This window comes from Amblyomma mixtum, chromosome 5 (assembly GCF_055824585.1).
Source record: "Amblyomma mixtum isolate Tamu chromosome 5, ASM5582458v1, whole genome shotgun sequence".
Lineage (NCBI taxonomy): Eukaryota > Metazoa > Arthropoda > Arachnida > Ixodida > Ixodidae > Amblyomma > Amblyomma mixtum.
Genome location: NC_143016.1, coordinates 63,624,677 through 63,639,882, shown reverse-complemented (window position 1 = coordinate 63,639,882; position 15,206 = coordinate 63,624,677). Strand labels below are relative to the sequence as shown.

Genomic DNA, 15,206 nt, shown 5'->3' with positions numbered 1-15,206 from the left:
TGCAAAATGCGTTAAGAGCGTAGTGAAACTTTCTTGGACGCCAAATGCGGACGAGTGGCACACTAATCGTGAAAGCGCCTATATGGGAGTAAAAAGGAAGTAAAAGGTCCTTTAGCTCACTTCCTTTTGTAAAAGGAAAACAGCTTACTCCCTTTCAACTCATTTCTGTCTAGAGTGCAAAGTTTCACTATTACTTCGTTCCTCCTGATGCCAAGCACCTCAACTTAAACATTTTATTACACCTGGTCACAGTGTGTTGTTGCGTAGAACACACAAATAAAGAAAAAGAAAAACCGTAGTCATGAGTGGTATGGGCTCCGAGCGGAGGTACTCAGCGCTGAAGAGGCCTCTGATGCTCAGCTTCACGCAGATGTCAAATCAGCCTGGCACCTTCGCTTTTTTTCAATCTGAAGTGCAGTTTGTGTCACAACAGCCCACCAAGAAATGTCAAATATGCACTCAGCAACAACAGGTGAATGTCCGAACACGCTCGCAGAACTAAGCTTGATCACCATACCGAGGAACCATCAAGCGGCGTCGTAATTGCAATCGATATTCGAATCATATATTTTGATGATTAGAAAGAAGAGTGATCAAGCTACATCCTGAATGGAGTAAAGTACCTCTGCTGTTTACGAACACGCCAAAACGGAGAGTGTAAAAATCATAACCAATTAGGCGTCAATACGTTTAACGCTCGCCTATAAGGATATAGCTACCTGATATGCAAAGTATAACGCAAGACCGATTGAAGCGCGCAGAGAGCGCAATGAATTGTCCTCCCCAGTACAACACAGCTGTGAAGACAGTAAGGAAAAAAAAACAACGTGAAAGAAAAATTCGCTGGCAGTGAATGGAATAGAGGCGCAGTTCTTTTTTTTTATGCACACAAGAAAAAAAAATAAAAGACATCAGGCATCTGGGCGCACGCATTCCTACTTTCTCGCTCGAGTCGAGCGCAGTTTGCCGGACGTTCCTTCGCATTTCGTCTTCTTTTCGAGGCATATGTTTACTCTGTTGCGCGCTTTTGTTGCGCAACGCTTCGGCGCGAAAGACGGCCGCACCTCGAAGAAAGTATTCTTCTGCACTAACACCCCCCCCCCCCTACCCCTGCCCCCTTCACGCAGAACCTTGGCCGCACTTGAGGCCATTGCCGCGCGACCGCTTGACGGCAGAGCCACCAGAGCGGCGCGATGCCCGAGAGTCCGGCGCGCCGTGAGGAATCCGCCCGCCATGAAAACGAGGCGCTTCGCGCTCTAGGGACGCCACGCGTTTCCCTACAATAATAAAGAGTGGCGGACAGCAGTAAAACGCCCCAGCGATCCCAAGCGTTGAAACAACCGACCCGGCCGCTGCATCCACTTTCTTTTTCGCTGAGGATTCCTCTGCGCGGTCTCGCCGAGCCCTTTCCCTGGACGACTGCATGCCGCGTGTCGTAAAAGTCGTAACCCTGTTGATGTTGACGCGTCGGGCATTGTTTTCGGACTTAATTGGTATCTACGCAGCCCACTGCAGGATGCTTCTCGTTCTTCTCCAATATACAGGGTGTTCCATTCATTTCATTCAATGCACATCGCTCCTGAAAGGACGAATTAAGTAATACGAGCCAGGTAACCCGACATTAAAGGCCGCGCTGGGCACTATTAATGTTTCCTGTTTATGGTATGGTTTATGGGGTTTAACGTCCCAGTGCGACTCAGGCTATGAGAGAGGCCGTAGTGGAGGGCTCCGTAAATTTCGTCCACCTGGGGTTCTTTAACGGGCACTGAAATAGCACAGTACACGGGCCTCTGGAACTTCGCCTCCATCGAAATTCGACCGCCACGGCCGGGATCCAACCCGCGTCTTTCGCGTCAGCAGCCGAGCACCATAACCACTGAGCCACCGCGGTGGATATATTATTATTGTTTGTATAAAATATTTGTGTTCAAAAAATTAAAAAAAGACTCCCTACATATATGAGCATCGGTATCGTTCTGGAGGGTGAGATCGCTTCCATTAGTAGTGGCCTGTAGTGCTAAGGACGACAAGTTTCTGACAAAACAAAACGTAAAAGTAGTTAAAGTACTTAGCCGGCAAGTTTTTCCGCACAGAACGTTGGCAGTGGAAATGAATCTGCGATACTGGAAAAAAACCTGCTCCCGAATTTGTGTGAAAAATAAAACGAAGAAATACCTAATGCCATTTACCATTGCCTACTAGGGTTTGTATTTCTCGGTACATTGCTGCAAGGTTAAAACGAAAAAATGCTTTCATAGGAAACCAGTGCACAGAAATTAGGGGAACACTTAAGCTCCGCCTTAAGAGAATGACGTGACACCATTAATGATTATTTGCTACCTAATTTCTTAATTGGTACCTTTTTCTAATTACACACTCATTATCACACACCAGTACGCATACTGGACCACGTGACCCCCATAAGACACACATGGTATCCCTTCAACCGAGTCGAACGAACGCGCCTCAGTGGCCTATGAATAGCGTGTCAGAATCGCAACCCCAGAGTCATGGGATAGATTACCAACTAATTACCCCAATCCTCTTTTCGACGTAATTCATTTTACATCCTTATATATCATAATGACATTTCAGCCACGCTACGACCTCACAGCCACAATTTAGCTCCAGTTTTAAGCATTTTCAATTCCACGGATCAGCCTGTGACGTCAGGGGCCTTCGACCAATCCTGAATTATTGACAACGAGCACGGCTTTTCCTCCGAATGTCTACGCTAAAGCTGTCGTGTTAAAATAGGATTTGTCTAAAGAGTATTTCAGGCGACTGCTGAAAAAGCGTTGCGATTTTGAAAACTGTTCTGCCTGTTGTGTGCACGAAAAAAAAATCTCACATCAGCTAAGCGATATCGGTTTAAGCCAGTGTTGTAGGCGTTACCGAAAAAAATAACTAAATACGTTACTCGTTACGGTAAGAAAAAAAGAACGCGTTACCGCCCTACGTTACTTTGTCGAAACGTTGGCTCTAGCAAACTGAGGTTTTCCCCTCCCTTGTTCATTTTGTGATCGCCAAGGACCATCTACCGCACCCTCTCTCTACCATTACAAAAAAAAGGTAACGCGTTACCGTTACCGAAAAAAAGTATCGCACGTTACTTTGCCGTTACTCCATGGCCATAAATTTTAATCAGTGCGCCTTCGCTGTAACTATAACCTATAACTCGTCTTCTCTGCAAGGCTTGTTTTCCAACCAAAAGATCTAAAACCCTGACGACACGCTCATATTCTTCAAGCGAATGAAACCTCCGGATGGTCGCACTCTGCTTGCAACAGAGTCTTGGCAGGAAAAGGAGGGAGGCCGTCCTTTGTCACAGTGCTGTGGGGAGTGCGTTGTTCCTTGTTCTGCCTAGGGCAGAACGGGGGGGGGGGGTTTAAGCAAGGAAAAGCACCATCATCGTACAGGTCCTTTGTTTTGCGGGGAACCTTGACAATTTTCATTCTCTCTAGTCTAAAGCGTACACAGAAAGCACCGACTTTGGTTGCGGAAACGACGGGTGCGTAGCAACAAAAGAGAAAACGTGCCTTCCGTGCACACAGATTTAACGCATGACAGGTGCGAGCAAATTATCTATTTTGCTTTGCGCCGCAAACTCAATAATGCGGTTTGCTTTTCCCGCCGAGCGAGATTGAACTGTGTATACCGGTTCAAGGACCGTATGGCAGCTCATCGTTAGAGCCTCGTGTCGTGCCCGGGCGCAATCCAGCCCGCTAGAAAAGTTCATTCCCACGAGTTCTGATCACTGCACGTGACGTGGCACAGCACCTCGCCTTCTCCTCTAGTTCCCTCCTTTCCCCCAAACCCCTCCTCTTTACCCTTTGCTCTTGTTCCAAGTAATGTGCTCGGTGGCGCGCTCTGTTGACGTGACCGTAACCAGGGGCAACGGCGCCACAGTTCGCGGCCTTCCCTTCATTCCCTGACCACCACCCCACCTGTTTCCTGAAACCCAGCGATGGGCGCACACATGCCACGCATCGACAGAACTCGTCTCCCTCGCCCCCCTCCCCTCTTCCTCTTCCCTTTTTTTTTATTCTTTCTGGGCTGCTGCGGTTTCCACGCAGAACTTGGGCTCCGATGGGGCTTCCAAAGTGAGCGAAGCACGTCTATCGTTCTCGTGTCGTACACTGTACACGCTATTTTTCACGGCCAAAAAGTGATACAAAGAGCACGTCCCTTGAGCTAAAAGTCACCCACGCCGTTCTCCTCACTCAGCTCAGACAAAGCTGTGACTTTCATAGTGGTGGCATAGCTGATTCCATGTCACGCACCGGCATGCTTAGATTACCTCAGCGTGCTAGCCGGTATATTAACTCTGTGACGCAGGCAACGCGTTCTGTATATGATCACAGTGCCTGCAGTCCGCACACACACTGCGGTAGTCTGGCGTGAGATGAAAGTTCGGCAGAATTTTTTTTTTTTTCATTTCGGATATGTTGCCGTTGTAGGCAATGACAATTGCATTCTGCACTTCCTTCTTTACTTGTCCAGAGCAGACATCGTTGTAGCCGGTACATTCTCGCGTGGCGTTAGCTGCGTAGCAAAATTTGCTGCATTCAAACTTTACCAATAAAAATACGATTGGACTTTACCGTGGAACACCTCACTTGCAGATGACATGCCGATTTCTCTCCCTGGTCCTCTTCGATCCTCACAGGAACTTTGCCACTAAACTACACCAGCACCCTTCGTTCGTCAACATAGCAGGCTTCTCTGGAAGCACACGCCGACATAGATATCCGCTGTCTCACTCCGAGTAGAGATGACGCGATACCGGACTAGAAATACTACACAGCCTGAAGTCGAAGGCGTACAGGCACTTGAATATTGTGAAGTGCTGTACTGCGCTTTCATTGAACGCACGAATCCGAAATACACAACTGCCTCAATGGAGACGGTCAAATACTCACTCACTGCACGCGGATATAACGGGCCCGTCAACACCGCGAGGTATTTTCTTTCTTTCTTTCCCTTCGTATTCGCTTTACAGTGCATCCCACTCCAAGCTTCCAAACAAATCTTCGCCATCTTTCAGCCGTCGAGAAGGTACCACCGCCATCAGCACGGGAGCAGAATTTATATCGAATCCGTTTATTGAGCATCTCGTAAAAAAAAGAACACGTAGAAAGAGAGAAAGAAGGTGAGAGAGAGAGAGAGAGAGGAAAATAGGCGCTGCCTGGAAAAAAAAATCATCGGCGGCCGTCTTGCTCCTGCGCACACACACGCGCACACGGCGAGACTACACAAGAGGCATTCATTGTATACGCAGGCGCTCGCGCGCAGTCCACCCAACGAGCGAACCGCACGCTTCGGGGTCGGGGTCCCGCGAGGTATCGCCGAGGGCCCGAAGATCTATATACGAACGAGAGCCCGGCAGTTAGAAGACCTCCCCGACAATTCAGGGGTCTCGGGACGTGATGCGCCTACAAACCATGCACACACGCCTGCCGCACTCGCTCCTGGCGTTCGGAACCGAAGAAAGCGCCGCTGAGCTTTTTTTCCCCCGGGTCCCCCGCGCGCCCTCTGCAAACGCGCAGACACAAGAACTGCCAGCTACTTTCTTTTGATTTCACTGTCTTTACTTTTTTATCTCCGTCCACAAGCGGCGTAGGAGGTGACGGAGTTCCGCCGTGCCGAGGACACCAACATAACCCGAACCGTTTCCCAATTGTTTCCGGGGCCGGGAGCGCTCGTTTCATAGCGTCAACACCCTGAAAGAGGAAGGCCTTGGCTGCGCGAAACATAACATTTCGCTGACTTCTTTCTTTCCTTATTAGTCTTTCTCGAAGGGGGGGGGGGGGGGGGGGGGGGGGTTGTAAAGAAACGTGTCTCTTGGTACATGTCGTATACTTCTCTTTTTTTTTTCTAGTTCGTTGCAGGGCATGCCGAGGCCCGAAGTGCGGCGTGAGAAACTCGTGTGTTGAGATAGGAGAAACAATAACACGACTCGTGCGATCGATGTTCGTGGTGAAGGAAGACTGGTTTTCTCATCACCACACCTCCGCGGCTTGTATACGTTCTAATGCAATCGCGAACACTTCCAATGCAGGTAAATGGTAGTTTATCAACTGCGATAGCATAAAGACCTCAGCCGCGATTCTTAGTAATTTCACAGTTTCATCCGAAATTGAGTTCATCTTTTTCTTGCGGTTGATTACACTTTTTAATGCTGCAAGGGCAGCGTTGCTAAATTCGCCACGGTTAAAATGTTTCGTGTGCATTGTGCACAATGCGTGGTCAGTTAGGAAACTTCCTTCTCTTACAAGCATTTCGTCCCTAGCCGAGCACCAAGCCAGGAAAAAGGTTGTGTCCCTCGGAAAAAAACCGATGGGTACCCGGCGGCACTCAGGATCCAGCCAGCACCTCGTGCACACGAAGCAGAAGCTCGAACCCACACAGGTCGCCGCTGCGATATAACTTCCTTGTTCTCTTCGATAGACAAGCGAGCCTTTCGCCGCCAAATCAACTCATCTCGAAAGCTGTCAAGCTGAATTTTCCAGGCTTCGACCTGTCCCCGCTTTCTGCACTCATCTGCCTAACCAGCGTCGCTGTCTTCGGGTTCCGAATTCAGCACAAAGCACAAAGCTGTCGCCCGACGTAGCAGTTCTATCCTATAACTACCCATCGTCAAGTATAGCGTCGCCGGTATCTCGAGCCAAGAGTATAGTGCATACGCCATGCCGACACGCGCGCAGCAGGGGCGAGGAATCTTCGTCGCCAATACGCGCGCGGCTGGCTGTCAGCAAGCGGCGAAGTCGACAGGTACTCCGTCTTGGCAACGGCGGGAACCCGGGTGCAAACGCGAAGCGCGGAGATCGCGTCACCGTTGCAGCTGACAAGTGCCTCATTCTTGCGTCTCGCGCGAGTCGTCTTGACACTGCACTCGGGAACCCCACAGGCGTCCATATACTGACGACGCCCTCGTCGTCGTAGCAGCATTTGCCGAAACGCCTGTATGTATATACACCTCACGTGTCCGCCAGCGAAGACGTGAAGGGCGGGCGGCAACGAGACACTTATGCTCGACACTTCTGTCTTACTCCTCTTCGTCGCAAATCTGCGCGACCATCGAACACAGATGTCCCATTGGAACGCACGCCTCCTTATTTGCACCCTGACAAGCCCTGTACTATACATATACAGAACAGAGAGAAAAGAACCGCTGGAGTTTCTCGGGTCGCTGCTGCAGAAGAGACGTATAGTACGCACCTATAGCCGCTCCTCAGACTGCGAGACCTCGACCACATGTGCCTCTGCTTACATAGGAAAAAGAAGAAAAAAAGACGAAGAAAAAGAGGAACGAAACAGCAAGAAAAAACAGTAAAAATTAAGATAAAGAAAAAAAACGCGTTATCTAGGACACATGGTGCAAGATGTGCTTGGCTGTCTGAGGGGGCATATTGCCGTTCGATAAGACCAAATGGAAACCCCAAACGGCAGCGAGCGCGGGAAATGGAGTAGAAGAGGGGAAAAAAATTTCAAAAAAGTTAGAGAAGACGATCGAGAAGCTAAGGAAATGCGAATTTCAATCTTCGCGACGGAGGACGCACGGAGAAACTCACGCATATAAATGCCAACGCTATACTGAGCGCCAGTCATGAAAAAAAAAATAATAATAAATGAGCAGAAGCAGCGTAGCAACCGTATGGCAGCAGCGGCGCCGGCAGTTCGGGAGATATCGCATGTATATATATATAACACACCAAACCAAACCGGACTAGACGAACTGACGGACGGACGGGCGAGCAAGCACGTCGTTCAAGACGTGAGTCCGTTCTTTCAAAGGCAATTCGTTCAAACATTCGGAAAACTCAAATCTCGCCATCTAAAAGGCCAGAAATTGAACGTTCAAGTCTGATGCATTTCAATGCTTCTTGCTTTTCCTTTCGGCGTTCTCACCAGCCGCAAAGCGTAACGCAATCCTCCGCAGGCCGCGCCTTTAATGGAGCGTGTCAAGACGGCCGGGGCATAACAGATCAAACCGGAAAAAGAAAAAAAGAATGACAGACTGAAGGCTGCTGGCAAGCAGCGTAAACGTAAAATGTATCGTACTAAGAAAGGTGCTGCTGAGAATGCAGTAAACGTAACCAAGCAAAGTAAGATGCCACGCGGCGTCCCCCAACCACATCTCATTCCCCTGTAGGGATCGCGGCGAATTCACGTCCCGTGGTTGGGAAACTGTGCGATGTTTGAGACGTGCCAGCCACGCCTAGACTACTGGGCAATACTGGATGCCGGCGGCGGCCAAGATGCGGTGCATCACTGGGCATTGAAAACGTGCCCATAACGGAATAGAGAGAGAGAAAAAAGACAGCAGATAGCCAAGAGGAGACTGAGACGCACGAGGTTTCGTGGCGGGCTGCGAACCAGTGGCATCGATTGGAGGAATAAGGGACGGAAGTAGAAACAACGAAAGTGAAAAGGAAAGGCGCATAGGAAAAGAAAGGAAGCAAAGCATCCGCAGATGGTGATTCACGCGAACCTCCTCCGCGATATATGTCTGCGAAAGGAAGGGATCAGCAAGCAAGACAGATGTGGGTAATGAAGTGATGGAGAAACGAACCTGGAGGCTTGCGTGATACGATAAATGGAGATGCACATATTGTGGTTACGCTGTCCTCCGCGGAGCGGCGTGGATTGCAACGACTATTCGATATCAAAGCGATGAGCAGTGCTCTGGGTTCCAGGTGCGCGGACGTGGCAGAATCGGCTTCTGCATATCCGTGGCAACGCCTCTTCCCGTACTTTCTTGGCGCAATACTGTCTTACCTGAATATGAAAATTTTTAAATCACTGCAAAGCGAACGACAGTTTTTTGAAAGAATAAGCTGAAATAAAAAGCTGAAACGGAGTCTGCGGCAAATCTAACGGCGACCTCGGCAATGAGTTTCTATTGGGCGCAAGAACTGCTAACAGCATGAGGAAAGTGACGTCTCCGTGGAAGCACGCAACCGATATACTGGGGTGACAAAAAGAGCAAAGGCATTTTTTTTTTGCTTGCTCTCGCTGAACTAGAACTACTCAAATAGCAAGATATAATTTATCGCCCGTGTTGGAACGTTTCATCTGCGGAAGCGCTTTATTTTTTTTTTTTTTCATAGTACTACGACACTTTGAAGTTCTATGTGCCGAAATACTGTGCCCAAAAATTAGTTTATCAGTATCAAGACCGACAGTCCGTTGCATGACAACGCAGATCTCCCTGCGAGAATCACTGATACGAGCGTGCATTGTTCGCGTTTGCGCCCTTCGGTTTCAGCACGCTTACAGATTGTGGGCTGAGGTCACAACCTATCGGTAGTCCTCCGCCTGACCTGCCACCTCTACCAAGTTGCTTGCAAGTTCTAGGTCAGTTGTAGCAAGTCGTAGCTTAAGATATTGTTAAGAACTAAATGGTTCTTAGAAATCATCAAATTTCAGTCTAACAGCTTACCTCACATCCCGCCGCGGTGCCTCAACGGTTCTGGCACTCGGTTATGCTACCAAGGTCATGAGATCGAACCCCAGCCGCATTTCCACGGAGGCGAAGTGCCAAAAACGCCAATGTCTTGCCCGATGTCAGCGCACATTAAAGAACCCCAGGTGGTCTAAAATAAGCCGGAGCCCTCCACTACGGTGTCCTTCATAGCCACATGTGTCGCCTCGGGACCTTCAACCCAACAGCTTCCAGTTTTTGTTAGCTCAAGTTTTTATACTCGTATTACATTTCGCCGTCGCTTTTACGTTCCCCTTCTGCGTGGTCTGCTGGTGAGTGAAAGATTTTAAAGAGTGCAGGGTGGAGGGGATATGTGCTCGTAGGTGGGAGATGCATTTTTACCGGAGGGTGTACGGAAGCGCAGCAACGCAACCAGAGGGCGCTCCGATCCGATAGGGGCGCCAGTGGGGAGAGACGCTTCAAGCACGCACAAGCGCAGACTACGGCTTTATTTTTCCCCCGAAAGAGGACTATACAGCGCACGCAGTAATAAAATAAGAAACAACGCTGCAGAACAGTGCTACTTGGTGTAAGATACAACGGGTCACGGAAGTAAACGGCCACAAATGCGCTACTTCCCGACAGAGCAACGCCTAATCACGACACCCGGCTCTCTCTCCACCTTTTCTGAAAATTCGTACCCCGTCATTTGCCGCAAAGGAAGCACCCCCCCCCCCCCCCCCCCCACCCCAACACACATACAACAACAAAAAGAACGGCCGCGGGCCACGGAGGGATGCGGCCTGCCCGAACACCACCCCCAGGCCATGCTAATAAAGGCAAGAAAAGTAAAAAAAAGTCTCTACAGCGTTCGCACTTCGTGTGAACAGGGGCTAAACACAGACACAATGGCACCCGCCCGCTCTCTTCCTCTTGAGGGCCCATTCTAGGAAAGAGCGGGGTCAGGAGCAGTTAACGAAGAACGGGTCGAGTGGGGCTCCTAGGCAGTGCAGGCTAAGCATCAGTCACAGTCGCGGCAACCACAAAGAGCCCTCGCCGAGGAAAGTGCGCCCTGTTCCCGACCAACGTCCAGGAATCAAACAAGCCCAGAGGCAGCGGAGAAGAGACAGAAGAGAGGGAGGCAGCGGTCCGTCGGCGACGCGGGGTCAGAGGGTTCAGCCCATGTCTCCCGAAAGGAACAAAAATTAAGACACCGGAGATACTGTTCTAGCGTCGAAATATGCATGCAAACATCCCGAAGGGAGCCTGAAAAAAAAAAAAAAAGCATTCAAATGTCCATTGAGTTTTTCTCTTGACCAGCAATTGATGCTTCGGCCTTTTCCTTATTAGGGGAGGTGGGGCGAAACGAAAAACTCGGGGCTCAGAGCGCCCGATTCCGACACAGTTGCGTTAGTAAAGTTTTGAGACATTTTGTCCTGTACGGCAATTTGTACAACTCGGAAGTAACAAGAACAGAGGAGCTCGGCAGCAGACGACTAATAGTGAAGTAGTACCTATTTAGTCAACCTACACAAAAATCAAATTACATTCACGTTCTGTTCGGCGTTCCGTTTCACGAATGAAAAATTCGTCTTTCAGACATAAAGGAGTAAAGGAATGAAGTGGGACACCGGAGAGCCTATTCTTCTAGCCAACATATTGACAAGGGGACACGTTATCAACGACTATCCGGACGCCCTGGCATTGGTTGCTATCAGCAAGCTTGGGAGTGAGCTGTCCAGCTCTTATATTCGAAAGGGTACTCTATTGACAGGAGATACCTTTGTTGAAGCCTAGGTGATAAAGGAGTGTCTTTCTTTTCCTTCTGCCATCCAATGCACAACCCCTCCACACGCTGCGGTGATATCGCTCCTTGGAATGACACTTCACAACGTAAGACCCGTGGAATGTGTTCAGTTTCCTGTGTCGTCCACGTCTCCATTGTTCTAACCTCACTGTGCAGAGACAAGCGATTCAGAAGGAAGTATTTGCCCAGGACTCAATAACCGAACTTATTTACACTTGTGCATAGAATTTAACACGTGCTCCTAAGAACGTTCGGCCAATAAGGAGAGAAAGTACACTTCTCACGCATACTTGGCGAGTTATTCCTTGTGCGAAAATTAGGCGTTCCCTTTAATTATGCTTGCAACTGTAGGCGTTATTAAAGAAATACACCAAAGAGCTGTTTCAACGAGGTTTCTGGCAACCATGCAACAACCATCTAGGTGTTCCTCTCACCGACGGGTCTATCTTGGAGCTGAAAGAAAGTGGCGCCTGATTATTTCATAGACACACGCGAGCCATGTTGTACCGCAACCCTCTCGTTATACAACATTACTCGTCTGCACCACTGACAACAACGGTAACACCTGACCAAGAAGTGTACGCCGTGTCGTGTGTTGAGTGATTAACAGCAAAAAAAAAAAAATGGTCGCCAAGTTTACAGGCGCATATTCAAAGAACCTTGTTCGAGGAATATTCATCCACACTTGTGGTCGGAACAAAGTCTTCTCCTGCTCATCCACGAGCCTAGAACCAGGCGTTTCCGGGTGCTTGCACTAATGAATATCTAGCCACGCATGAAGGCTGCGTCTGCGGGGGCCCCCTTTGGATAAGAACGGGACAAGCGCAGAAGACGTCGACCGAAGCCACGCGAAACCGCGACGAGATAGCAAAGTTAGAGCTACCTCGCTCTTCCCAGCGAGCGGGCAGGGACGAACAAGTACCTATACTTTTAATACGAGCAACGTCCAGGAAAGCTTACACGGTTACACGGCAAAGCACTGGAAGGGGCTCCGGGTATAAATTAGACTCGGTTCAAGATTCCTTAACCTCCGCATTAACGTCAGACTCGAGTTAGATACGATTTTGTTCCCTCTTCATTTTCTTCTCAATTCCAGCCCGGCCACGTCTTTGAAAGAATGGTATTTCCCATCAGCAGTAAAAAGAACCGACCGCTTTCTTTACCGAGGCCGTTGAATGCTGCGGCTTAAAAAGAAAGCCGGCCCAGCCAAAACAGAGAGAGAGGAGCGAGAACAGCACAAGTAACGGCTCGAGAAACCGCGCAGGTGGTTCGCCCACCGCGGCGGCCGCACACGCGGCCGCAGCCCACACGTGGCCGGTTCGCCGTTAGAATGTCTTCCGCCTGGCTCGCTTTTTCTTATCCGGCTCCTACGCGGCAGAAAGTTTATACGCGACCGTCGAATACGGCTACGCTGGGGCGCAAGGTAGACAGGATTGCAAGGGGACGTCTGTTCTGTCGTTTCCACTCGGCTTCTGCTCGTTTATTCCGCGGTATTTTTCCCCGCTTTCTTTTTTTTTTTTTTTTGCAGTTGCTAGACGAGTCCGGGTTCGTTTCAGTAGCCCGCCAGTCGCGCCGAAACTAGCGTCTTTGTACTTCCTAACACGCGCACCTGTCTACGCCATTGTGATATGTCCTTCATGGCAGTCTAACCAAGCAAGAATCAATGCAAGCAAAAGCAAGTGTAAAAGTACACTGCTTCGGCTGATTTTAGACCATCGCCACTATCCTTGCAGGAAATTTTGGGACACTGAAGGAAACGGGCAAGTGTAACGAAAATACTGAAATCGTGGTAGTGCGAATTCGAAGGAGGAAAAGATAATAAACTCGAAAATGAAGCTGCTTTGTCTTTATCACGGCCGTCTTGATTTCCACTATCACAATCTGTTGCATCATAATTCCACAGGACGGACTAAAGTAGGAATTGAGCAAAATTATTTGCAGTCATCTGTATCAGGCCTTTCTGACTTTCGTCACTGAATACTTCGGAACGTTGTTGTTACGTGCGTAGAAGTAATCGGCTTAAAATTTTGTAACGTGTTTAGGGTGTGACGACTGGTCATAATCTCTCCACAAACCTTTGAAGTGGCCGTTACAAATACACGAATAGATACTTAGACTGATTGCAGAGCTCTGTTGCTCCTGACATGAACAAACCTTCTTCCAGCGCTAAGCTGGAAAAAGATGACTATGCTATAGTCCCGATTTATCGATATAAACATCTCACAGCACCAGCAACCTACTAGCTAAGCTGTCTTTGTTATATGCTTTGCTGATTGTAAAACATTTTATTCGCCGGAAAGAGCTTGGTAGGAGGTCGCGTTAAGTGGTCGAAAGTACGCAGCCCTCGACGACTTTGTCAGCCCACTCCACCGCCAAAACTTGCGTTCTGGGGTTACAGCCTCTGTTCGCGAAATCTTGTTTCAAAGTTCGCGCTAGTATATTAGCGGACCTCGAGCCAACTAACTAGAACCAACCGTTTTTTCATCAATACCAATAGTTGCAAAAAAAAAAAGAAGATAAAATTTTTGGTTTCCCATTGCCTTCCGGACTTCGAACAATTCGAACAATGTGCCCGGACTTCGTACAATTCCACAGAATTTAGGTAGCCCACTTCGAGCGCGTTTCTTCTGGATGAAAGAATTGTAATGTTTAAATAAAGCGAAAAAGGTGGTGCCACGTGCGGTGTCAGCTCAATGTTTTTTTTTTAAGGTTTCGCTGGCTGAAACTATTGTCTTTTCCCACTTGCTTGAAGCGAATTTTTCTGTTTGACGAGGCGCATGTGCAAGAATATTTAGAGCTTTTGTTACAGGCGCTCGCGCAGAAAGAAAAAAAAAAAGACTGGCCGCCCTTCGTGCAAGCGTATCTCCTTTCGTTTCAGCGAGTTATATTGGATTTCACGCGAATGATACGAAGAAAAGTAATTCCTAGCGATGTATCAATTTCTTGTAACAGCCATCTCGAAAGGGTTTCGAATTGCTGTGGTAGCAATCGGCAACCTGACACTTTTTATTTGTTTTAAAAAGCTCGGCAACATTTTTATCGCATGTGCTCTGTGACGTTCATCCATGAATCTACTCAATCATCTCAACAATTATTGTACTTTGTTATCAAACTTTTCCTTATTCCGCAAGCTTAAGCAAAGCAAGCGCGCTTTCTAGCCACAGAAACAACTCAATCGTACAGAAGCTCAACTAATAAAGCTGATCATTCATTTACTTTTTATCTTAAACGCGCACTCAGAAACGCATCCACAGGAAGTATTGGTTAGTACGCATTCGTATTCACATCGCCGCTCTTAGAAGTCGTTAGGGAATATGAAAACAATTGCGTGTCCAAACTCCCTAGACTTGGTACGCCTGTCTTACATTGATGAAATTACGAATTAGGACGCTTCTGGCATTACAATGGCAATGCTGTTGTGATGTTTTTATCTCCGACTCTGGTTTCGAATTTCAAGTGACACGACGAAGTCATCCATGTTCGCTGTCATCTAGAAGCTCTAGCGGCGTTTACAATGCACACGCGTCAGCATGAAAGCTTCCGACAAAGCAAGCTTTATTGAATAGTGGAGTTCAGCGTGACGCGTTCACTGGGGCAGTTAGACAACGCCTCCTTCCCTCCGCGCATATCGAAATAGGCACATTCCGCAGTTTCAAATGTCAGGACAGGTAGCCAAGTCGCGTGCGCGCCGGCAACGCCAGCTCCGTTATTGAGGGCGATCGGATGACCTCGAAAAGAGAAACTATTTGCGACCGTCGCACCATGGTCTTCTTCCTCCTGTTCGCGGTATCAGTAGCAAGCCCAGGTCCACTAAGCGATAAGGGATTGTGAGAAGCGGACGAGATATGCTCTACTGAGCAAAAAAGCCCCACGGCGATAAGGAGATATTTCGCGCAACAGGGGCAAGCAAGCGAAGGAGGACACGCCTCCCAGCAGTGTTCCCCGTGCATGGAGAAAAAAAAAAGCACGGAG

General features: G+C 48.6%; 1 protein-coding gene across 4 annotated transcripts in view; it reads right to left on the bottom strand.

The window, feature by feature from the left end:
* Positions 1 to 15,206, bottom strand: part of LOC149342437 (guanine nucleotide exchange factor DBS-like) — a 245,758-nt gene that overhangs the window by 92,187 nt on the left and 138,365 nt on the right. The gene's annotated exons all lie outside the window — the stretch shown is intronic.